Here is a 20044-nt window from a genome sequence, read left to right as displayed (position 1 = left end):
TATTTGAACACTCGGTCCTCAGTGGGTGGCGCTGCTTGGGAGATTTAGGAAATGTGACCCTGCTGGAGGAAGTGTGCCACTGAGGGTGGCTTTGAGAGTATGTAGACTCACCTCACTTCCAGTTTGCTCTCTCTTCTTATGTTTGTGGTTAAAGATGTGAGCTCTCAGCTTCCTGCTGTGGCTGCCATGTCTGCCCCTTGTTGCTCTGTCTCCCTGCCATGATGGTCTCTCTGGAACCATAAGCCCAAATAAACTCTCCCTTCCGGAAACTGCTTTGGTAATGGTGTTTTATCACAGTGACAGACAAGTAATGTTGTTAAAGAGAGCTGTGTTGACAGTTAAAACAGGACAGATGTGTTGTGAGCATGCCATGGGTGGACATCGATGGATGTGTCTGTGTCTTTCCACAATGTCAGAATGTATTGAGTAAGAATAACTTCACAAACTACATTTGTTTTGTTGACTGAGATTTATTCATCCATGAGTTCCAGTTTCTCTTGACAGCTGACCTCGGGTAATCTCAGGTACTTGTATTCCAACCTTAGATACTAATCCTAACTCCCAGATCACACATCACCCTTGTGTTACAGAAGGGCGGCAAAGGGGTTAAAGACAGCAGAATTCAGGGGTGACAAGATGGTGGTGTGAGCACAGAGACAAAGAGCTGATACCAATGCAGAGAGAGTCAGTCACTACAGGTGTGTAGAGAAGATAACAATGAGCCCAAGCTCGAGAGGTGCTGAGATAACAGGGTGGACCTGAGAGGCATAGGACTGTGGCGGGTGGGGCCGATTTGGGTTCAGACTTAGACAGATGGGGGAAAAGTAATCTGAACAGTACGAAAGAAGCACTCCATTCCCTTTGACAATAGGAAGCTCTCTACCTGTTGATTCCTTGAGGCCCATACTGGGTCATAACAGGGGAGAATTTGTAAACTTCGTTGGTCTGGTGTGTTTGACAAGTTCTCAGGCCCAGTTTACCTGATGTGGTTTTAAGGCACCCATATGTCCGTGTGTTCCCAGGCTACCCTGAGAGATCCATAAATAGAACGTTTTAGTTGCATGAACAAGGCATTTATCCATGTGCCTCACGGTCAGTGCTGGACAGGTAGCGGTATATCCATGTGCACAATGATGTAAAGTCATTCCATCTCTGCATTCATACTCAAAATGGAGCCATTTTGTAAAGTGGAGGCATACAGGGTGAGGCACAGCCTGAAATCACTGTTTCATGCAATGTAATGGAACTTAGGTGGTTGGGGATTTAGCTCAGTGTTAGAGGCCCTGGGGTCAGTCCTCAGCCCTGAAAAAAAAAGAAAAGAAAAAGGAACTTAGAGCTGAGTCTAATCTTACACAAAGTGTAAGTCAGGAAGAAGGTTGGAGGCTTGCTGGAGAAGGAAGGTGTGTGTAGGATTGGGGGAGGAATGCAGGTCGGATGATTTCTGCTGTGAGTAAGCTTGCATACTGTGGAGCGTCCTGAGTCACACATTTTGCCTGGAGTGAGAAGATGGTGGTATGAGCTCAGAAACAGAGCTTGATTTTGGGGTGGTCCTCACAGTCAGGTCTCATCCTTGATGCTGTCTTCACACATTGTATCCCTGAGCCTTCATAGGCAGATGTGTGGCAGAGTTCTCCAGAGGAACAGAAACGATAGAACACCTAGTACTGTCTGAGGGACTCATTAGATTGCCATCCGTGATCAGAGGGTGAATAGTCCCACTATGGTGGTCTGCAGGGTGGGGAGCCAGAGGAAACAGAGCTGCTTAGTCTGAGAAATTAGAAGCCTCAGAAACAAATTCAGGGCCAGTCTGAGGCTGGAGGTCTGGAAGCTCCCTCTCATGTCACTGGTGCAAGTTCTTATGCAAAGGTTGAAGAGTCTGATGTCTGCAGACAAGGACAGTGAAACATGCCCAGTCTGAAGAATTGAGCTTGCATGTGTGGGCTACTTCCGCTCTTCTGCTTCTGATCTTTGTGTGCCATCTGGGTCCTCAGGTGATTTGCCAGGGATGCCTGTATTCAAGATAGGTCTTCTCTCCTCAGGTCACCTCCTCTAATGTTAATCATAACTCGAAACACTCCCATAGACATAGCCAGAAGTACGCTCTACCAATTTTCTAGGGACCATTCCATCTGGTCAAGTTGACAACAAATATTAACCAACAGAGTAGACCATACTGCATTCATTTTTGCAAATATTCTGTCTATCTATCTATCTATCTATCTATCTATCTATCTATCTATCTATCTATCCATCCATCCATCCATCTATCCTTCCATCCATCTATCCATCTCCCCCATGACCCCAGGTGATCTTGTTTGGATATCCATAGAAATAGTCTTTTTGACAAGTGTAGAAGCAGAGACGGACCACCTAGCCACCCCCAAAAGCCAACTATCATGCTTTCTGTCTTCGTAGCACTTAGATCTCCTTTGAAGTGATGCCGACTTGGAGGGTATGAAGGAAAAAAGGGTGGAATTCAGCGTTTCTGCCTCCTCCATACATACTGTGACTTGTCTGCCCCTGGCTTCCCTGACTGTGGCCTAAGAGTTGAATGAGGTCTCTTCAGGTCCTTTTTGGCTTGTAGATATCATCATTTCATGTTGACATTGGGAGTTTCCCTGCTACCACCAACTGACGCTGGGTTAACTGACTTGGGTGTGGCAGCAAGCCTGGCTGGAGTCCCCACTCAAGAAGCCACCTATTGCATTTCACCCCTCACATCCTTCTGCTGTCTGCATTGGGAGAGCAGAAGCCTGGTGTGGAGTAACAGAAAGCACACGGTAGGGCAGGGTCCACAGTCAGGTGGTCCATCTCTGTTTCACACCCATGTCTCTGATCTTCCACCCCAAGGTGGAAGGAAGTGGTTTTACTAACCTTTACACTTCTTTGTTCTTCTCCTTCCCACCCCAGGAAGGAAGCTGGTGTAGAGAGAGAGGTAAAAGAACATTGCTTTGATGAGAAAAAATGGCTTGTTTGTATAGTGTAGATCTCTTTCAGTAAAATGTAGATATCCAGGTTGTCCTGGTTGCTTTGTGTCCCCATTCTCCACCAAGATACATTGACATCTTAGCCCTTGATCTCTGTGAATGTGGAACAGAATGCTTGAAACGGCAATTCACGTGTTAAGACGTGGTGATATTGCAATAGGGTGGGCCCTTAATCCAATATTGCCAGTGTCACTGTAAGAAGAGACAGGGAGGGAGACAACTTGTGACAGAAATGCAGTGACACTGCCACAAGCTAACGAGTGTATGAGGCTTAGGCTCCTGCGAGTTGGCAGAGGCGAGGAAGAACTGTTCCTTGGAAACTTCAGAGGGCCTGGGGCCCTGCTGATTCACTAATTGCTAGCCTCTAGAACAGCCAGAAAACAGATATCTGCCACTTGAAGACACATAGTTAGTGACACCTTATTATGAGATCTGTACGACATGAATCCACATGACAAATGGAACTCGTGAGTTGGAACTTGGGAAACTGAGGTAGTATGAAATCAAGCCTTGAGGAGAGTGGCGGACTGGTTCTTGGAGCCCAGCAATGTAGACAAGGCCTGGGACTGACTGAGCAAGAGGGATAGGCAAGCAATACTGGGACCACATTAGCTCCCCCTCTGACTGGGAACATGTTGTGCTCATTTCCTTTCCAGCCATTGTGGATCCTTTCTAGCTGTGTGGTGATACTGTGTTCCCCAAAATATTGTGCACCCTAATAAACTTATCTGGGGTCAGAGGACAGAACAGCCACTAGATATAGAGGCCAGAAAATGGTGGCACACATGCCTTTAATCCTAGCATTCCAGAGGCAGAGATCTGCCTGGATCTCTGTGAGTTCAAGGCCACACAGGAAACAGCCAGGTGTGGTAACAAGAGCCTTTAACCCCAGTAAGTGATGGCAGAAAGCAGAAAGGTATATAAGGTGTGAGGACCAGGAACTAGAGCTGGTTAGGCTTTTAGGCTTTGAGCAGCAGTTCAGCTGAGATTCATTCTGGATGAGGATTCAGAAGCTTCAAGTCTGAGGAAACAGGATCAGATGAGGAATTCGCAAGGTGAGGAAGCTGTGGCTGGTTCTGTTTCTCTGATCTTCCAGCATTTACCCCAATACCTGGTTCCAGGTTTGTTTTTATTAATAAGACCACTTAAGATTCGTGCTGCACAGCTGTATGTAGGCATTGGGGGATTAGAGAATTAGTTAAGTACCTGAGTCATCTGGCTTGTCCTACTTCTTTGAGCCTACTCATTGAGGAACTGAAATTCCCCTGTGAGGTAATGAGCCTGGTCTTCCACACATGCCTTTCTGGGCTCCTAGAAGGGCTGTGAATGTGCCTAGCATATACACATCTCTAATGTATATTTAATATCTGGTTGATTTGATGCCACAAGAGGAGTGCTTGGCACAGTGTTGGGATTGTTCAATTTTAAATATAACTAGTAAAATCTATTTCAGAAAATTGCCGGTCCTTCTTCATATAGAATGGTTCTCAATCCTCAGATTCAATCAACTTTGGATGAAAAGATTTCATTTCTTTTTTAAAAATTGCATCTGTATTGAAAATGAACAGACCTTTTCGTCCTAATTATTCCCTAAACAATATAATGTGAAAACTGTTCACATAGCATTTACATTGTACTGAGTATAATAAGTACTCCGGAGAAGATTTAACATGTTTGGGAGGAGTGCATAGGTCATATAAACATGCTACATCATATGGGGTAGAGAGAGCTTTAGCATCTGAAGATTTGGGTATCCGGGGGAGGGACTAGGTAATAAGTGTGGAGAACCAGTCCCCCATACATACTGCCATTTTGTGAAACATTGATTCCTGGCAGACAGGAGGATGGCAAGTGACACACAGTTCAGATCTTCTTTCTCCATATCTTTATGATGAGAACAACAGCACCCCTGAGCACAGCAGGACCTTTCAATGCATACTTCTTGTTTGTACTTTCTAAATATTTATGAGTCTAGAACCTGCCTATTTAGCCTTTTCTCTTCCCTGTATCAATTTCATCCCCAATCATCCAGAGAGTAAACTTTATTGAAATAGTCTTCATTTTTTCTCCACAGAGTTCAAAGAGAAAGGGGTTTGTGGAGTAGCTTAGCTCCCTTCTCTGTCTGGACTTGCATGAAGATACCAGCACATGAAATGTGTTCTGATACTCTCTATTTCTTATATAAAAGATCCCAAAGTATATTTACAATTTGACATTCTGCTATATTCTATATATTCTATTAATACTCTAAGATATAAATTGCATGGAGTAAAATGCACAGAATGTAACTGCATGAGCCAATATATATTTTCCCTTTTAACATTCCCTTTCTTGTGTGACTTCAACAAAACTTTCTTGAGGCACAGTTGACATAGCATAGTAAACGTCTGTTTATACTCAAACTGTTTTCACAATCCAAACAGCAAATATATAAATCACTCTCAGAAAACTCTAGACAATAAGTGAGTTACGTTTTGAGGTCACATTGCATTTCTTGAGTAAACGATACGATGCAGAGTCATTCTGATAATACATGTGAAATCACATGGTTAGCGCTCAGCTGTCACCCAAGCTCTCTGGTAAGCAGGCTGTATGTAAAGCAAAGATAGGCAGCATGTAGTGCTCAAGTGCTCCTCACTTTCCCGAGGGACAGTGACCTTAAAGGCATCCCAGGACCTAAACATTAACAGTTAGTTGGCTAAACCTTGAGTCTTGTGTCATAAAACTGAGATTAGGAGTTTGTGCAGAGAGGCAGTTGCTGAGAGAATCTGTGCAGGGAATTTTGTCTTTAATGTTATCAGGCAGAGTTTTGCAAGGGAGAAACTGGTACTAAAGTTGCTTTATGCCTGACCTTGGTTCAACAACCAGACACCTGGGAATCTGTCCTTGTGTGATTCATTTGCAGGGGCAACTAGTTTGCTTTGAATTTGCTCTGAGGTCAGCTAATTGCATAAAAAGCTGTCTCTGTAGCTGAGAATACTGTGATTTTTCTATGTCAGCCTGAGCTATGAAAAGTATCTTAGTATTATTTATATTCATCAAAATTATACAGCTTAAGAAGAAATCATCTTTAGACAGTCCACAGAATAAATGCCCTTAGGATTGAGACGTAATCATGAGATTACATGTACACATTACATGGAAATGCATGGCAATGGGGAGATTCCACAGCTGTTTTACACATGTGAAATTATCGACTGAAGCGACCAGTTTTCAGAGTTTGTGGCCCTGTAAGATTTGCTTGATGAGGTTTCTCTATCAGAGAATTATTCATCTGGTGGGTTGACATCTGAATTATTAATTGCCATCTGCTGTAATATACCAGGGACCATGGCAGGCTGCTGAGTCACACTGAAGGCAGTGAAGAGGCTGGCTGGCATCCTGCAAGAATCTGGTGTCAGATCTTCTGATCTTGAACAGATTGACTCAGAGCCAACATTATACGCAGTGAGGAAAAGCAAGGTTTCTTGAGAAACAAGCCAAGGGTGTCCATTCTCTACACTGTTATTTGTGGTGATATTGTGTTCCCCAAAATATTGTGCACCCTAATAAGCTTATCTGGGGTCAGAGAACAGAACAGCCACTAGACATAGAAGCCAGAAAATGGTGGCACACATGCCTTTAATCCTAGCATTCCAGAGGCATAGGTCTGTCTGGATATCTGTGAGTTCAAAGCCACACTGGAAACAGCCAGGCATGGTAACAAGAGCCTTTAATCCTAGGAAGTGATGGCAGGAAGCAGATAGGTATTTAAGGTGTGAGGACAAGGAACTAGGCCTGGTCAAGCTTTTAGGCTTTTGAGCAGCACAGTTCAGCTGAGAGGCATTCAGTCTGAGGAAACAGGATCAGCTGAGGAATTGGCAAGATTAGGTGGCTGTGGCTTGTTCTGCTTCTCTGATTATTCAGCATTCACCCCAATACCTGGCTCAGGTTTGATTTTATTAATAAGACTCTTTAAGATTCGTGCTACAGTTATTTAATGTGGTTCTTGATGTCTCCACAAGAGCAATAAGGCAAGAGAAAGAAATTAAAAAAGGTACATATAAGAGAAAGAAAAAGACAATTTATTCCTGTTTGGAGATATGATCTTATACTTGGAAGATCCTAATGACTCCACCAGAGAACCCTTGAATATGATTAAAAACATCCTGCAAAGTTGTAAGATATGACATGAGCATGAGAAAATGAGTAGCCTTTTTATATACCAACAATGAACTTGCTGAGAAATGAATTAGTGGAAAAATTACCACGCAAAATAGCTTAAAAATAACCCAATAAAGAAATCTAGCCAAGGAGGCAAAAGATGTCTAAAATGAAAACTCTACAACACAGAAAGTAAAGATATCAAAAAACAAAGCAAAACAAACAAACACACAAACAAACACAATTAAAAGACTCCCCATGCAGCATGAATTGGCAGGATTATTACTGTGATATGGCTATGCTACCAAAAGCAAACTACAGATTCAATGCATTCCCCACTTACATTCTGATGACATTCATCACAGAACTAGAAAGACAATCCTAAAAATCATATGAAAGACACCAAAGAGCCAAAGCAATCCTGAGCAGAAGGAGCCACCCTGGAGGGTATCATAGCACTTGGTTTCAAATCGAACTGTGGAGCCGTAGTAACAAAGCCAGACATGTGGATGGATGGAATAGGATAGAGACACACTAACCCACACAACTACAGCTATACCACACTACAGCTAAGCTTTGACAAAAGGGTCTAAATCAGTAGTTCTCAACCTGTGGATCATGACCACTTTAGGATCAAAGGACCCTTTCACAGGGGTTCCATAACAGATACCCTGCATATCAGGTATTTGCATTACAATTCACAACAGTAGCGAAATTACAGTTATGAAATAGCAATGAACTAATTTCCTGGTTGGGGTCACCACAACACGAGGAACTGTATTAAAGGGTTGCAGCATTAGGCAGGTTGAGAACCACTGCCCTAAAACACACATTGGAAAAAATGTAGCCTCTTCAAGAAGTGGTGCTGGGAAGAACAGAGACCCACGTGAGGAAAAGTGGAACTGGATCCAGATTGTTCGGACTACACAAAAATTGGTTACAAATGGACTGAAAACATCAGTTTAAGAATGGGAAGTCTAACAACGTTATAGGGAAATACTGAAAATAGCAAGCAAGGATGTTCTGAACAAGATTCCAATAGCATGGAAAATAACCATAAGAAACGATAGGGAGGGTCTGAAATTAAGAAACTTCTGCACAGGAAACAGCTTGCAGCATGAAGAGACCCCACAAAGTGAGAGAAAACCTTTTCCAACTATACATTCTCCTGGGACCCATATCTGGAGTTCAAATAACCCAATCGATAGATCCATGAATAAAATAGGCACTTGAGGGCTTATAAAATGTTTTATTGTTCTTTGAAAGGGCTCAGGGTTTGTTTGCAAATCAGGGTGCACACTTTGAATCAGCCTGAGGTCTCTCACCATGCCAAACTGGCTTCAGCCAGCAATACTTCATTATCCAAAAGTTAAAGAAAAGTTTTTTTTTTTTTTTTTTTTTTTTTTCCTGGAGCTGAGGACCAAACCTAGGGCCTTGCGCTTGCTAGACAAGCACTCTACCACTGAGCTAAATCCCCAACTCCCCCAAAAAGTTTTAATTTTGAGGAAAAGCAGTCCAGTTGTGAGAACAATTAACACTAGTCTTATTTAAACAAACAAAACAAAATAAAAAACCAACCTTCTCCTCACACAGAACCAGGAATATCATTCTCCCAACTCAGGTAGTGCTGATACTGTGTGCCCATACCCTCACACGTCAAGCATACAGGCATACACCGGCATCCACAGCACGTCAAATAGAAAAGCCTTGGTATTGATCAAAGCCCTTGGGACCAATAGCCGATCTAAACTTAGATGGTAAGATGTTTTCATCTTGAGTCTATGCTAAGGAATTTATTGTCATGTTGTGACAGTTTGAAAGAAAATGGCCCCCAAAGGGAGTGGCACTATTGGGAGGTGTGGCCTTGTTGGAGGAAGTGTGTCACTGTGGAAGTGGGCTCTGAGGTCTCATATATGCTCAAACCATACCCAGTATCTCAGTTCACTTCCTGTTGCCTGCCAATCAAGATGTACGACTCTTGGTTCCACCACCATGTCTGCCTGCATGCCGCCATGTCGCACCATGATGACAATGGACTAAACCTCTGAAATGAAAGCCATTTCCATTAACTGCTTTCCTTTGTAAGAGTTGCCATGGTCATGGTGTCTCTTCACAGCAATAGAAACCCCAACTAAGGCACATGTTCTGAAATAAGAGAATTTGGATTAGCATCATTATTTTTTACTTTGAAAGTCCAGGAACAATATCATTTTTCCTTTTCTGGGATTAGGCAGGAAAGATTCTACAGGCTTTCACTTAGTGAAAAATCAGAACAGCTTTGGTAGTAGCAACAGGCATCTCACAAAGCTGGCCAATATCTGAATCTCATCAGTGTGAGATAAGGTCCCTCCATCCCCACTGGCTTAGCTGACATCAAATGGGAAGCTTATGGCTCTGCGTGGTGAATTCTGGTCAGACAAGATGATTCTAGGCCTGTGCTCAAGGCCCGGGTAGCAGCGCACAGCCAAGTAGGTAACACTTAGGCAAAGAGGGTGCCAGACTCCCTGAAGATGCCCCTTCTCTTGCTTTGCCCTCACAATCTGGTTATAACTGCCTTCTGCAAAGGAGAAAAACAGCTTTCCTAGAACACTACATTGAGCCCAGTGGAAAAATCTGCAAATGATGTCACCACCAACGCGGCCTCCTTTGCTACTCAACGGGTTACTTGCTACCACTCTTTCATCTGAACAGACAGTGTGTGTGTGTGTGTGTGTGTGTGTGTGTGTGTGTGTGTGTGAGAGAGAGAGAGAGGGGGGGGGGGATCACAGTGAAGCCCATTACTTTATGTGCCAATTAAAACTCTGTATTATTTAAAGGGTGTATAAAAAAGGAGGAGAAATGCAGTATCAGTCAGAAGCAAAGTGATGACCCACTCCAAGGGTGATGGAAAACATCCATGAAGGGGCAGCTTGCAAAGGGAGAACAGGAGTGGGGACAGCCCCAAGACCCTCTATCAGGACCAGCACTAGTCATCCATTAGTGTGAAGGTCCGTGGGGTGGACAAGGGCATAGGGCTGCTGAAAGCAGTGGCCAAGAATGTGTGCTGACCTTTAGCTGGGGCAAATAGAGCCTGACACATCAGGGCAATGGTTGGCCCACTCCTCTTTTCTTGCATCCTCTGGTCACTTGCCCAGTATTCCTACAAGCCAAAAGCAACGGGAGGCCAGAGGAAATGGGCCACGTGCTCCAGTTCAGCAACGAAAAGGGTAGAGGGGGACCCTGGCGGGGTGGAGAATGTCCAGTATGAAACCAGTGCTGCAGGGGTCCAGGAGAGCTTTCGCTTGACACTGCATCCAAAAAGCTATTCCAGGTGACCTCAAATTTCAGGGACTTAAAGCCACTGCTTGCTGTAAATCCAAAAGCTCGCTCTGGTTTTCAACCGAAGCCAGAGCCTGTTTCTATTGTAGTCATCATCCCCTGAAGAAATCAGACCCAAGTACCAGCTGTTTAGTTCAAGCCCTTGCTGGAGAGGTGGTAATGGGTCTATTCTTAGAGATCACATTGTGATGGGTGAGCAGTTTGACGTTCGAGGTAGTGGGCGCCCAGCTGACTCTGAATGATGGTGTTGTTTATTGCTTTGAAAGAGGTCTTCCTCATTAACTCATTATCTTGCTGGAGAGGCAGTTGCATTTTGGCTCCTGCTTTTAAATGATAGTGGCTCTATTTCCGACTTGCTTGGAAACTTATTATTAACTATTATTCTAAACAATATACTTGCATATTGGACAACCTCGAAGCCAAATTTAGCTGTGCAAATTATAGACAACTGCTATCCTATAATGCCACCGTGGTGTCCTAAATTTTAAGAAATGAAAGATTAACAAAGCCAGCCTTAAATGCTTACACAATATTTTATGCCAGAAACCATTTCCTCCCAAAGACATGTAGACTGTGCGATGCTGTCAGGGCTCACTGGAACATAAGTAATGTTCTTGCAAAGGCAGAGGAAGCTGTAGGCCATCAAATGCATGCAAAAGTCTTCAAAGCTGGAAGTGCCATCAACCTGTAAAGGAATTATATTGAAACTAAGGAAAACTTAAAGGACCATTTAAATGATTTAAACACCACACTCTCCCCAAATCCCCAAGACAATCCTCAAAATATTAGCCTGACCTTTAGGATATGTGATTTTTAATGAAAGACAAGACACATCTTGAGCCATTCTTTGAGGAGGTCATTTCTCATCAGGGTTCTTAGACCTCTTGCCAAGAAAAGACATCTGACCTTTGAAAAATATTTCATAGATCTGAATCACCAGACTCGAATATATACCTTTATTCTTGTGGACAAGAGAAACCATGAACACCACTTTGGATCCTAGAGAAATCTGTTAATACAAGTGGATTTCAGTTATACTGTGTGGGATCCCACTGTTTGATTTTAGCAAGTTACTTGACAGCTCTCATCTCTGAGGCTAGTAATACTACTCTACATGCTTCTTATTAAACAGCAAATGAATTTACATGGAGCATGGTGTTCAATAAAGGAACATCTTTCCCCTAAATATCCTTGGAACAGAAAATACAGCAAAGTAACCCATTCACAACACTTCTTACAGTTAACCAAATTACATAGTATTGGCCAGAGACCTGGGGAGACAGAATATTGCCCAATATATCAATCAGATACAATCATGGTGTCTGACAATCTGATGTAGCATGTGTTGATCTGGGAGGGAGTCTGCTATTTTTAAAATTATCCCGTGGTTTGCCCAGGATTAATTGACCAACGTGTTCAAGGGCTGTGAAGAATAGGACAGTTGTGACCCAGAATTGCCTGTCCATGTTGAGTGGTTTGTGTGATGTCTCTGTTGCCCCAAGGAGAGGGAAATGATACTTCTACGCACAGGAATTGTGTGCCCACTTTGGTAAAGATGGCTCGAGATTTAACCAGCTTCAAACATAGATGACTTCCAGCTGACAGAAGCATTACCCATCTTTTTTAGTAGCCTTGCAACCTCTCTATGGAGCTCTAGAGATATGCTGAACTTAAAATTTGGAGAGATAACTATACCGTTCTTTGTGTTTTTCTGATTTTTAGATAAATTCATTCACAATGAATAGTTATTTTCTAACTTAAAAAAGGTATAAGAAAAATATTTGCCCCAAATTCTTATAAATAAAACATTATTTCTTGAATACATTGAATAATTGTTTATTTTAATATAATTTTTGTGTGCTAGAGTCATTGATTATACAAAAAGCATAAAAGAGAAGAAGAAGAGAAGAGAATTAAAAGACATTTTTCCTCAACTGGGTGATAGCATGTGCCTGTAATCCCAGCACTGAGGAGATGGAGGCAAGAGGTTCTCCATGAGTTCAAGGCCAGCTTAGACAATATAGCAAATTAAAAGTTACCCTGAGTTATATAGTGAAACCGAGTCTCAAAACCATAAAGAAAATCAAGTGAATCACAACAAAGAAAACCACAAAAGAAATAATTATTTTCTGTTAAGGACCAAGATTTCAGGAACCAAACATGAACCATGGAAAGTACTAGCTAAGCCAGAGAACAAGTCATAAGCCCACTGCCCTCCCCCAGAGCAGTAACACCTGTTTACTAACCAGAGGCTCCCAAAGATAAAAAGACATTCCACAGTCAGGTGCCATGGCCACCAAATGTAAAGAGCATTCCATGGTCAGGTAGCCTAGCAACAGAACAAATGGCCCCTGACCAGTGACCTTAGCCGACTTCTTGCAGTTGCACGACCTGCACGTCTCCCATGTTCTGCACCCCTTCCATGTCCTGCACCCCTTCCACATCCCTTCCCCTTCCCTCCTTCCTGCCCCTTCTCCTCTTATGCTATATAAGCCATGCGGAGGAAAATAAAGATTGGCGGCTTGATCAGAATACTGTCTTGCTGTCGTCTCTTATGTCCTCTGTTCTTTCATTTGCTCCCACAGGTGGGTTGCCCCTGTTGAAACCCCACTGGCCGGGGCAATTTTCCCTAAAAGAGCAATTAGTAATATATTACCCACATTCTAGAGCTTTCTTTCAGTTCAAATATTGGCGTCCATGTTTACTATTACATGGATTTTAAGCAATTTACTTGACTCTAACTGTGCCTCAGTTTCTTCTGCAAATGGGCCCTTAACAATGTTATGAGGGGCTGGACAGATGGCTTAATGGTTAACAACACTTGGTATTATTTCAGAGGACCTGAGTTCGATTCCCAGTACCCACGTCAGGTGGCTCCCAACTTTAACCCCAGGCTCCAGGGGATCTTATGCCTTTGGCCTCTGGAGGCACCTGCACAAAGGCAGACACACAAACCCATCCATAATTAAAAATGTCTCTAAAAGAAAAAAGAGAGAGTATTATGAGGGTTCAGTCAGGTGTGTTAATATGCACCTATAATCCTAGTAATTGAGAGGTGGAGGCAGGGAGATCAGATTGTCAAAACTGTCATGAGATTAATGGAGTGATTATATATTAAGTGCTTGGACAACGATGGCAGATAGTGAGCATGAATTTCATCTTTGCTGGCGTTATTACTCCTAGAATCATTGTTTATAATCTTCCCTTTTTCTTTCTTTTTTGTTTTGTTTTTTTTTTGAGACAGGAATTCATGTAGCCCAGGTTGTCTCCAAACTTACTATGCAGCTGAAGAGGATCTTGAAGTCTTGATCCTCATAAGTCTTCTTCCCAGGGGCCAGGATTACAGGTGTCTGTCACTATGCCCCGCTCTTTAAAATATTTCTGATGAGTGTATGTTCATCTTTTCCTCTTTATATGTGTTTATTTAAAACTACGTTTGTGTCGATATTACCCCTGGTCTGGTTAAAAATCAAACTGTACTTAAAGACCAGTAATGGAAGCAGCAGTTCCCACCTCCACAATCAATCCGTGGCCTCTCCATGGAGAGGCCTTACTTCTAGTGTGTTCTTTCAGTTGATTTTTCCAGCGTTTCCCTTCTTGGCTATACATGATATCCGTTTTTCCCTTGACTAACGAGTTTAGACTTGAACGGTTAGTTTTTGTGTAGCAGTCATATTGAACTTTTCTACACCCTTCAGTCCATTCCTACAATTTTACTGGTGTCATTTATCAAAATGAGGGTTAAATTATATTTAGTTTAATATAGGTGCGTGTCTGTGGTTTACATCTGAGCTGGTTAGTAGGCCACAATTACATTTTATTTGCATTAGAAATTTCCATTTTTACTGCAGGGAATAATTACCTTGTTTTTAAATTTCATTGCTCCTTTATTCCCCTTCCTCACAATCATTCAGGTCCGTCAAACATTCCCATTTCATGCTCAAATGGTGAAATATTTCTCATAGAATATCTTTTGTATCTTTGACAATTTCATATATGTAAACAATGCATCTTGATCATAAGCACCCTGGGCTCCTCTACCTACTCCCCTAAGAACCCTCCAGTCCCTCCCTCCCACTCCCCGGAGAGGCCCTCAACCTGCCTCTAGTCCTCCTTCACATCGTTTCCTTTCCTTGTTAACAAACCACTGAGTCCAGTCTGCATTGCCTGTTGGGATGTTGACTGGCCTTGTTGGTTGCCTATTGTGCAGGTAACCATGGCTGCAGTGAGTTTATGGGTACAATGGCTATGTCATGTCCCCAACATAGCCCTTCCCAGCACTCCTCATCCTCTGGTTCTTACATTTCTTTTGCCCACCTTCTAAGATGTCCCTTGTGCCTTGGTGGGGGATGGGAGCATACAGATGTCCCATTTAGTGCTGATCACACAATAGAGACTTATTCTCAGCATCTTTGAACAGTTGTGAGTCTGGGCATTTACTGATGTCCACCACAGAGAGAATAGTCTTTGGCCAAGGTTGAGGGCAGCACTAAACTTGGGTATAATGATGGACATTTAGAAGGGTGTTTGATATTTTGATGTATGTTAGCAAAAGAAGAGTAATAGGTTCCTCCCTAGGGCCTGTGACTTCCGGAGCCACGGACTTATGACCAGGTTTACAGTGCCAGGCCTGAAACTCCTTCCTACGGAACATGCCTACTACTGAGATTTTAATCTAATAGCTCGTGTCTTCTGGGGAAAGCATTGTCTGCCCACGCAGGGCATCTGTGTTTAAGCTCCTTCCAATTTTAAGTTATATTTGTTACTCAACTTAGAAAGTAGCTGGTTTCCGTAGGGGTTTTTCATATATCCTCGTTTTGGTTAATCTACCCAATCCTTCCTCTCCTTCCCTGGCCCATCCCTGCTTAAACCTTTAACTTCCGGAGCTCCTCATCCAGCCAGCCTCACATCATCTCCCCTCTCCCCTCTCCCCTTAAGACTTATTTTCTCCCTTTCACAGGCCCCTTCTAGCTTCCTGGGCTCTCCAGCTACTCCAAATTCCATATAGAAACCTCAACATTCAAAGCTGGAATCCACATGAAGGAGATCATGGGGTGCTTGTCTTCTGGGTCTCAGGTACCACACTTAATATATTTCCCAGTCCCCTCAGCTGGTGAAATATTTTGATAATCGGTCAGGCTTTAAGCTCCAGAAAGCCCCTCTCTCTCCCTGAGCCCTTCATTTCTTATCTTCCTTTAATCTACCTGCTGCATCCTGGATTTCCTTATACTTTTCCTGTGTTTTACATCCTTCTCTTTGTTTGCATGTTTGAGACAGGATCTCATGTAGCCTGGGATGACCTCTGACTCACTCTGCAGCTGAGGCTGGCCCACAACTCCTGATCCTCCTGTCTCTTTATCTTATTTTACTGTTTTTTGTTTTTGGTTGTTTTTTTGTTTTTTTTTTGTTTTGTTTTGTTTTTTTTTTTTTTTCCTGTGTCATATCCTCTAGAAACTAGAGAAAAAAAAAACACATGATAAAATTCTAGGCTTTTTGTGTATTTGAAAAAGTCTTTATTCTCATATTTGATTAATGATTTGGCTGATAATACATTCGATATCAAGTTCGAGTATCACTTCCCTCAGAACTCTGAAGTTGGCGGTGGTTCAGTTCCTTCTGTTTCAACGTGGTGTTGAGCTTTCTGAGGTGCTCTGGCTTCGTTGCTTTTACCCGTGACTCTTTGGCTCTTTGCAAATGCTTTTTATCTTCTCTGTGTTTACAAATGCTTAATAGATTTTAGTGTGGATCATTGTTCAGCCTTTAAAACAATATTACATTTATTTATTGGTTTGTTTACTTATCGTACACGTGGAAGTCAGAGGACAACTTGGGAGAGAAGGGATTCTCTTTCCATTATGCGGACCCTGGGAATTGAACTCAGGTTGTCAGACTTGGCATCAAGCGCCTTTACCTGCTGAGCCATCTTGCCAGCCTGTTTATCCTTTAGGCTGAGGATTTTGTAGTTCATTTCAGTTGAAAGCAGTGGTTGTCAACCTTCCTAATGCTGTGACCCTTTAATACAGTTATTCACGTTGTGGTGACCCCCAACTGTAAAATTATTTCATGGCTACTTCATAACTGTAATTTTTTTTAGTTATGAATGTAAATATCTATGTTTTCTGATGGTCTTAGATGACCCCTGTGAAATGGTCATTTGACCACAAAGGGGTCGTGACCCACAGGTTGAGAACAGCTGGTCTAGAGGCTCATGTTAGTGTTCTAAGTCTCTGTTACGTCTCTTGTTGCCTTTGTTTTGTTTTGTTTTGTTTTGTTTTGTTTTTCTTTTTGCAAAAGGACAGCTAGTTGATGCCAGAGTTCCTGAACCGATTCTCTAGGTTCTGGCATCTATTCCTGGACTTTTCTTCTCACTGACTTCGTTCTCCTTCCAAAGTGTTGAGGACCGGACAGACCCAGGGTCTTGCACATCATGCATGGCAGGTGATCTACCACTGAACCACGTGCTCAGCTCTAATTTATTTCCTCCAATTTGTCTGTCAATCCCTTTCTGAGAACTTGGAGTTGTTTTTTTTTTTTCAACGAAAATGCATGATTATATTCTAACCTTCAAATTACAAGAGAGACTGTAGGTGGAAGTTTCCAGTGACTCATTCAAAAGGCGACTGAACATCTGTTCCCCTCCATGGTTGGAAGGATTGGTTCCACAGAGGTAAGACTTGGGCTGAAAAGCAGGGGAATTTTGTGAATGTTTGCATATTGGATATTGGATAACAGAAGTGCCAGCTCTCCTTCAGCCTGTGCCCATCTAGGCAGATATTCCAGGGAGGATCTGGCTGAGTTCTTTGACAGGGAACAGAACACTGGTCATCAGGCCTTGGCTTTTCGGAGTAAGAGTCTCCAGAGTGGGAACATCCTAATTTCCTGTTTGGATATAAACCCAGCTGCTAACATTTTAAGAGCTAGGGATTATCTCCTACGTTTTTATTTTATTTCTCTGTTTTCAGTTACTCTCAACTATGCTTGGTGTCTCAGTCCAGGGACATTTGTTTTACCATCTCTAGAAAATGTCACGCCTTTATTCTTCTGCTGGGATAGAGGGATGAAAGTCATCCAGCTGAGCTAAGGCTAGGGTACCTCTGTCTTCTCTGCTCTTTTGGCTTCATACTTTTGGTTAATCTGGGTTTTTCTTTACATGCCAGCATTGTTCCCAACCATATTTCCACACGTCTCTTTAGTTACTGTTTAATTTAGTAGTATGATCCTCACTTGTAGAATTGTTTTCCAGTTTCCATGTCTATCCCAGGGCTCCCTACATTTTTATTCATCGTGAGTCTATTTTCTTATATATCAGTGATCATCGTTATAACCGCTGTTTCAAAACTATTGCTACTTCAAATGTTTGTATCATCTCAGGAGGGTCAGTTTCTGCCAGTCACCTTTCTCTTGGGAATGAGTCACCTTTTCCTGATCTGGTGATCTTGAACAAATTTCACTTGTGTTCTGGATATTGGTAATGTTCTGTCGTACAGGACTAGGAAGTATGGAAGTACTGTTCATTGTTTGTTTTTGCAAAATTTTTTATTTTATTATTTTTTTATTTACATAGTCTCGTCTGGAATTCATGGTGTAGTAGAAGCTGGCCTTGAGCTTGTGGCAATCTCCCTGCATCAGTGCTCAGATCACAGGCATGAGTCTCTGCCCCCGTTTATTGTAGACAACAGTCACTGATGAAGTCAAGCTGAAAATTCTGATTTGGGGACTCAGCTCAAATTTTCTTTTAGCTCTCGCTCACTAGGCTTGGCTGTTTGCACTTATTCTATGCACATACATGTAGCTTTTGGGGCAGGGTCTATAATTTGCAGTTCCCCTTCTCTGTCTCTTTCCTTCGCAATACACCATTTATTTTTCCAGTGGGTGGTTCTCAAAGTCCAAAAGATTTTATTTCTGGTTTTTCTCCAGGAGTTTCAGGCACACCACCCTGGCCATTCCCTCGGGTTTAAGGAACAGAACAGGCAAAAGCGGGTATATACTCTGCCAACCTTCTTCTAAGGAACCCCGACGCCCCAGAAAAATCCACTTCTGTTAACTTGCCAGTAGCTTACTTAAAAAATAATGTTAAAAAGATTCCGACGGCTGTGTGTGGGAGGGGCAAGCCCAGTGGGGGCTCCCTCCCACCGGACTGGGGCTGTTCCTAATGACCTTGCCAACAGTTCAATCATCCTTTTCAGTCTTTGACTGCATATCTAAAGCACCACAGTGCCCACAGCTTCTGAGCCCCTTTGAGGTTATGCGGTACAACGGACCGGACTGTTGTCGCTGCTACAGCGTTCATACCTAAGAATTTTCAGTAGCATAAATAACATGTCACTAAGTGGGAGGCAATGGAAGATGGTGTCATGGAACGGTCTGTGGCTCTGCTGTTCAGCTTCAGAATAGCAGAGATGAAGTTCCTTCTGCTTGTGTAGATGTAAGAGCGTGCCCTTCAGTTGGTATTTTTAAAAATGTCACTAAGAACTGCTAGCATGATTGGGGGTATCAGTTGAGAATGGAGATCTCTGAGCCTCCAGCTAATCTCTCTGGATTAGACTATAAAGGTATATTGTATGAATTTGCAGACAGCAGGGACCGTGAGGTGGTCCAGTGGGTGAAAACATTTACTGTGGGTAAAAGGAAACTATGACCACATATGCACACACACACACACACACACACACACACACACACACACGCACACTCACTCAAGTACACATTTTACACAAACATCACATTACACACATATACTCTACTCTCACGCATACAATACATATATATATATATATATATAACATATGTGTATATATATAATGATAATAACGAAGATAAAAATAATTGCATTTACAGTTACCAAATTCTCTATGTGTTCATCATTCCTTCCATCAGAGGCTGCTTAATTAATAAATCACCTCCTGATCTTCACTTGGCTTCCCGAGTACCTGGCTGTTATTACAAATGGAAGTGGTATTGTCAGTTAGACACGGCACCTGCCTTCAAGTCAGCAAACACGCTTTAGGATGGCAGACAGGAATAATTTGGAAGCATTCTCCCCACTTGCTTATTCTGGGATCAGTTTGAACTGTGGTATTAGCATAAAACATCAATGCTGAAATAGAGAGATCTCCTTAGTGCTCATGTGTACAGACTGTTGATTTTTGCACATACAGCCCATCCCTGTTGCCTCTGGTTTCCTGTTGCTTGTGTTTGGTTTAGTGATATTAATTGTTCTGTGTGATCATAATCTCACAGAGCCAGCTACATTAATGCCCCAAGAACAGTCAGGGAAGCATTGTGACCGTTATCCCATTAATTTGTGCGAATTCAATTTTGCTATAAATGCAAGCGTAGAAGATGTGTAACTGGTCTGTTAAGTCAGTTTAATCAGGAATTGGTATCCTTGAGTCTGGATAGTCTAGTCCAGTGATTCTCAACCTGTAGGTCGTGACCCCCCTGAGGGGGTGGGTGTCTCAGATACCAGCATCTTGGAGATCTGCATTATGATTCATAACAGCAGCAAAATGACAGTTATGAAGTAGCAATGAAATACTTTTATGGTTGGGGTCACCACAACATGAGGGACTGTATGAAAGTGTTGCAGTATTAGG

Source organism: Onychomys torridus, chromosome 17 (genome assembly GCF_903995425.1).
Source record: "Onychomys torridus chromosome 17, mOncTor1.1, whole genome shotgun sequence".
NCBI lineage: Eukaryota > Metazoa > Chordata > Mammalia > Rodentia > Cricetidae > Onychomys > Onychomys torridus.
Note: the sequence above shows the minus strand (reverse complement) of the source record.